General features: G+C 39.1%; 1 pseudogene; it reads right to left on the bottom strand.

Annotated features, from left to right (window-relative positions):
* Positions 1 to 3,571: 3,571 nt before the first annotated feature.
* Positions 3,572 to 4,035, bottom strand: LOC119238281 (60S ribosomal protein L23a-like; annotated as a pseudogene).
* Positions 4,036 to 6,541: the final 2,506 nt, after the last annotated feature.

Raw genomic sequence — 6,541 nt, 5'->3', positions numbered from 1 at the left:
AGTAAATAGGAGCAAAAACAAATATTTAAGATAAATTAGGTAGTAATAATAATAGTAATAGCATTTATCAAGTACTGTTTATGAACCTCAACTATGCAAAAAAATGTGCATGATCTTATTTAAATATCAAGATAATGCTGCATTAGATATTAGTGTTACCTTCATTTATAGATGATAAAACTGGAGATCAGAGAGATTTACTAAGCTTGTATAAGGTCACACAGCTAGTAGATGACTTAGAAAGGTCCATCTAACTCCAGGATCTGAACACTGAACCCTGACACTCATCTGTCTGCCTTTGATAAATGGCAAATAATTTTCTCCCTAGAAGTTTTCAAGGAAAAGTTTGCTTTAGGTATGTTTGTCAGTCCCACTATAAATAAGTAAATAGCTACAATGACATGCCTCTGCCCAACCCCTTCCCCAAATTTTATCTACAGGAGTATAGACATGGCCAGAGATGAGTCTCAGGGAGAGCGACCGGTTCTGGCTGTTGGACAAATCAGAATTAACCAGAACAGTGACTCTTGAGATTTTGTTGTTAACCTAGCTTTTCTGTAGTAGTTCTGGTGGCAAATACCCTGGAACAAAATATTGTAAGACTCAAAGCAAAAAAAGTAAAATTTTTAAGGAGGTAAACAGTTTGCAAGGAAAAGAATGTGACCTTCAAACCTTATACTTAATAGTTTTTCCTGTCCTTTATGTTTGCCTTCACACAAGGGATGGTTTAGTGTCACATTAATCAAGAGATAGCACAGTGAAGATAGGAGAAAGACAAGATTGTTTTGATATTATAATCTTTGATTTCTACTTCCAATACAAATTATTGGAAAGACCAGATTTGGCTAATGAGGACTCCCTTAGTTATTTTGACAGATGTGTGTTTCCCCAAAAATCTTTAGAAGCAACTTTCTTATTATTTTCTCCTCAATGCTCAGAAAAATTAAGTCCCTGAAATGAGATGAAGGTCAGCCACCAACATAGACTCAATAATGTCTTTCCCATCTCCCTTCAGGCTGTTAAAATTTCCCTCTTTATTGAAATGTGCTCAGTAGAGGTATAAACAAATTGTAAGAGACCATTTATTTAACAATCTGACAGCTTAACCAAATCTCCTTGTAGCAAGGCTTCCATTATAAGATTTCTGTTTTCATATGCCACAGAGGGAAATTCATATTCATAGGAGACTGTAATCTCATGTGAAAACCTGTCACGTTGATGGTACATCCTCCACAGTTAAACTGTTTATAGGGTTTGAAGTGGCACAGCTACATTACCATATTCATGTGGAGTATCCACCGTCTCCTTCATCCTGGGAAATCTTGGCACTGAATACGATAATGGAACTGATCCTTCATGCAAATACTACCAGTGAATATGGGCCACTTAGCGTAGATGCCTTTTCTTGCCGTAAGGAGCATTAGTATTGGAAACAATGCTTTTTTGCCAAGAACTCCAGAGTCCTCCTGTCAGGAGCTATTAATTCAGAGATCACTCTTCTTGTTGGCAGCTAACCACCAAACCCACAAAGTTGTGTTTAATTTGCTCTTGGAGGATAGAGTGAGTTGTCCTTCCTGAACTTTGCAAGAGAGGCTGAACTGCAGTGCTGTGGATGACATCTGTACCAGAGCTTGTGAACCAAATAGCACATTTGTGGTTATTGGTGGATGGCTGATCTTTTCCAGGCAGCTTTACCTGAAAGCAAGAACAAGATAAAACATAGTTGGCTGCACAGGCTTTTGAGGAAGATTTGGCTCTACTCTGCAAACCTAGAGCTCTCTATTAACAAAAGTTAATATGGTGTCCCAACAGTCTTCTTGCTCATTGACACAGTAAAAGGATGTGCTGCTCTCTGGGCAACTGGAGAATGTACGGCAGCAATAGGAAGAGTTGATGCTGACATTTTTCTTATGAAATGTACACATGTGACCTGACTCCTCAGCAAAGACTCTCTTTTTGGGTCAGTGGATCAGTTTTAGGTGGTGAATCTGCCTCTTACTCACACCTAGTCCAGAAGGGCAGGGCAAGATTCTATCCATGATTTTAGGATAGAGCTTATACCTGGGCTTAATCTAATCAACAGGTAATATTTCTCTGGTCACAGAAATTGAGTCAAGAGATTTGTAGATGATGTTTGCTAACTGGAAGGGTGCTAAGCCTGCATATATAAAGGCTTTGTGATTTGCTGTTGTATTTAAGCTTAAGAATGTGACCCTAGCAACTGCTACAGACATTTTATGATGACATGAATCTAAGACCTTGGATGGAGGATACTGATATGAAGAAAAGAGAGTAATTAGTTTATAGTGATAAAATTGGAGCCTGATAAAGCTAACACCCATTGGACTCTCCAATTTTTATTCAAGTTTTTACATGATTTGAGTTATATTACCTATTATATACAACCCACACAATCATAACTGATATAGCTTTAAATTTAATTTTTTATTTCTAAGGATGATTTTCTAGTACTTTATGTATTTGTATTGTCAAATTTGCTCTTTACTAGAATTTTATATTTTCTAAAAATATTTTGGGGACAATAACATTGTGAATACATCTTATCAAACTAACATTGAATACTAACAATAAATGCTTTGCAGGAGCATATGTTTTAATTTACCAAGAGCCTTTGGAACTATTATTTACTTTGTTTTTCACAATCAAAATATGAAATATATAGAAAAAAATTAGTGTCTTATTTCACAGGAAAAGGGTTAGATAATGTCATGGCAAAGGAATCTAAGAATATAAATTGATGTCAGTGATCATATAGCCCACCTTTCCATATTACAGATGCAGACACTGTGTATCTAAAAACACAAGTGACTTACTTAACATCCCACAGATAATCATCTAATTAATATTTTGGAGGGAAGAAATCTTTTTTTGAATTTATTTTTAAGTTCAGTTGCTCCATTAGATTTATTACCCACAAATCTCTAAACCTTAAATGTTGAAATATGGCTTCCTTCCTTAAAAAAGGGCCATGTCTCACTCACTCACACACAAAACATTAAATGCAATTCAGTTCATGTTTCTGAGGCTTGGAAATGTGACTGGGTCACAAATTTGACAGAAAAAAAAATCCTATCCATATTCCCAACCATAACCAAGACTGTAATATGGTGCCTTTCCTCACTGCCCCGAGATGTTATCCCATCACTTTGATATTATAAATCATTTGGAGTGGTTCCACTCTGCCCAGGATTCGTTGCTTGGTAAATGTGATCGTCATTGTTTTATTCAGTGTTACAGCCACAATGTTGGTTCTTTATTGGGTGCAGAAAGCTCTCTGACTGGAGGCCTGCCATCACCACTCATCTAAGAAAATGCTCCCTGAGCATCTCATTTTTGATTACCATGGGTGAGGTTCCTACTGGGTAATATCTTATCCAGCCCTGGCATGAATTCAAATACTCCAGATCACTAGGTTTCTGCCACCTTTTCCTCCAAAGGCCTTTTTAAAACTTTGATGATAATCTCTCCGTCTATTCAAATACTGTTTTTTTTTTTTAATGGTGAAAAAATTTCTGTTTAGAATTAGCCAGCTGGATTCAGTTTGGATGATCCCAATTTTGTTGGCAACATCCAAGGCATCATAGTCAGGAGCCAGTTGCACCTACATCATCTTCTTTCCATCTGGTCTGATCAGGGTGTTGACTGCGGCCATGACAATGTCATAGAGCTTCTTCACAGGCTGCTGGATCTGGTAGTTGTTGGCGTTGACATCCACTATGAACACAAGTGTGTTGTTGTCTTCTATCTTCTTCAAGGCAGACTGGGTGGTCAGGGGGAACTTGATGATGGATAGTAAGTAGTCAAGCTTGTTTCTCCTGGAGGTGGTCTTCTGAGGATATTTGGGTTGCTGTTAGCATTGTAGTGTCTGGGGTCTCTGGAAGGAGGGTGGAACGCAGAACCTCTCTTCCTTGTGACTGTGGACACCTTCCAGCACTGCTCCATTGGCCTTCAAAGCTTTCGCTTTTGCTTCAGCTTTGGGAGAGACGGAGGCTCCTTCTTTATTTTCACTGCCATGTTTGTGAAGAAAGTAGATTCAATTTTTAAAAATTCACTCATTCAATCTTTTAAGCAATGTTCTGTGCCAGGCACTGATCTATGTGCTGGAATACAGCTGTGAGAAAAACTGAAAAATCTCTGATCCTGCAGGGCATATATTTAAGTGGGGGAGAGCAGTAAACATGATAAATAAAATATGTAGTTAGAGAGAGATAAGTGTTAAGGAAAAGAATAGAAGCATACAAGTAGGATAAGTTTTCTTGAGGTGATTATATTTGAGCAAATAAGGAAATGAGGCATCGGGTGATTAAGAAAAAACTGAGAAATGAGAAATCCAAGCAGAAGGAACAGCAAGTGCAAACTTCAGGTGCATGACCAGCAAAGAGACAAGTGTGGCTTCACTGGGGTAACTGTGTAAAAGAGATCAGTAGGAAAAGGGATCATGTAATAACAGTGCATCATTATGTAGACATGGTTTTGATTTTGAATAGTCAGGAGCCAGTTCCATGAGCTCATGGAAGGTTTTGAGCAGAGTGTCATGACTGGACTTTACGTTATAATAGGATAGCTCTGGCTGTTGGATTCAAAAGAACCTGCAGGGGACCAAGGGTAGAAGCTGGAGACAAGTGCTGCTTAGAGGTCCATTAAGATGAGGACTGAATTCCTGCTATGAGTGAGACCATCCAGTAATTTTCCTTTTCTTTCTGGCTTATTTCGCTGAACATGATCCCTTCCATCTCCATCCATGTTGCTGCAAATTGCATGAGTTTATCTTTTTTGATTGCTGAGTAGTATACCATTGTGTATATGCACCACACCTTCTTGATCCAGTCATCTATTTTGGGGCATTTGGGTTGTTTCCATAGCTTAGCTATTGTAAATAGTGCTGCTGTAAACATAGGGGTGCAGGTGCCCTTTTGAATTAATGTTTCTGTGTCCTTTGGTTAAATACCCAGGGGTGGAATTGCCAGGTCATATGGAAGCTCCAACTTTAGTAGACTGAGGAATCTCAACACAGCTTAAATAAGGGACCAGGAGAAAGACTAATTATAATAAAGTAAAAATCAAAATCAACAAGCAACTATAAGACAGAGACATACTACGGGGGCAGGAGGGGTCAGTAGGGTCAAAATAAGGGGGGGTGGGAATTGTATGGGGACTATAACCAAGATGAAAATTCATACGTTGTGCAAAAATGATGCAACTGGAGGGTACAAGAACAGATGCCTCTTTCAAGAGGCTTTTCTTTAAAGGGAAAGCAAAATAGGAGTATAAACATCAGAGGAAGTCAGGCTAGGAGGGTTATTTTTAAGATGTTAGGCATAACAGCATGTTTGTATATTGTTGGGGATAGTCCTGCAGAGAGAGATTGGAGGCACAGGAGAGAAGGTCAGGGAGAATCGATGGAGCAAGATACCTCTGGCAGGACTGAGGGACAGGATAGTGCCCAGGCAGAGACACTGTCATGGACAGTTCATCATAGTGACAGGAGAGAAGGTGGAGATGAGGCCAGAGACAGGTGGGCTGGTATATGTAAGGTAGAACCTGGTGACAGCGCTTCTCTTGCTGAAGTAGTGTGCACTTGTGCTAAGAGGTTGCTCTTCAACATGTTTGCAAAGCTGAGGAATGTCGGTGTCAAGGATTTTGTGAATGGAAAGTCTAACAATGGTTGGTTGTGCTGCTATTATTAGTTTCGTACCTCTGAAGAGTAGAGAGCTCTACTATTCTAAGAACTAGGCTGTCTTTTTATAAGCAAACTACTGACACCCAGATGAGATGACTCTGAGGAAGCCTCACATCCCTAAGGCTTCATTCCTGTGGGGAGAGACACCAAACCTTCCATTATCTTGATTTTGTCTCTCTTCTGTGGGGTTCCCCTCTGTCAAATCTCTTTTCAGATGTTCAGGAGAGGATGCGATGGGGGCGATAGTAGTGGGTAGTAGATGCAAAAAAAAAAAAAAAAAAAAAAAAAAACAAACCCTCTAGGGAATTCCAGGCAGCTGCCTGCAGCTTAGTGGTTTTCTCAGATTTGTACAGATTTGGATATTTCTTTCTTGGCTTAAGAAAAATAAATTAACTTATTAAAAATCAAAAGACCAGCTTAAAATTTAGAGAGGGGATTCCAAAGAACTATGATGGATATAAGAAATAAACTTTCTCCACAACTGAGAATTGAGATTTTTAATGTCTGGGCACTGAAAAGGAGAGAAAGTATTTGTCTCGTCATGCAGCTCTGACAGCTCTATGTATGTGATTATAATCTCTATTTTGAAGATGAGGTTCAGGAAGAATAAGTAACTTGCCACAGCCTTGAAGTAGTCAGTAGAAGATCCAGGCTTGAACTTGAACCGTAATCTTTTCACTCCATGATGCTCTATAATCAATTAGGAAAGGCTAACACCAGGAAGTGAGAAAGGACAGCCCGCCCCACCCTGCACCTAAGCTAGCTCATCAGGTAATTCAGAAACTGCTCCTTCAGGCCCTGTTCATGGGGTTTATGCTACAAAGAACCTTTTGTCATGCC

This window comes from Talpa occidentalis, unplaced genomic scaffold, assembly GCF_014898055.3.
Source record: "Talpa occidentalis isolate TD23 unplaced genomic scaffold, MPIMG_talOcc4v2.1 talOcc4.11, whole genome shotgun sequence".
Classification (NCBI taxonomy): domain Eukaryota; kingdom Metazoa; phylum Chordata; class Mammalia; order Eulipotyphla; family Talpidae; genus Talpa; species Talpa occidentalis.
This window is presented reverse-complemented; position numbering and strand designations above follow the sequence as displayed.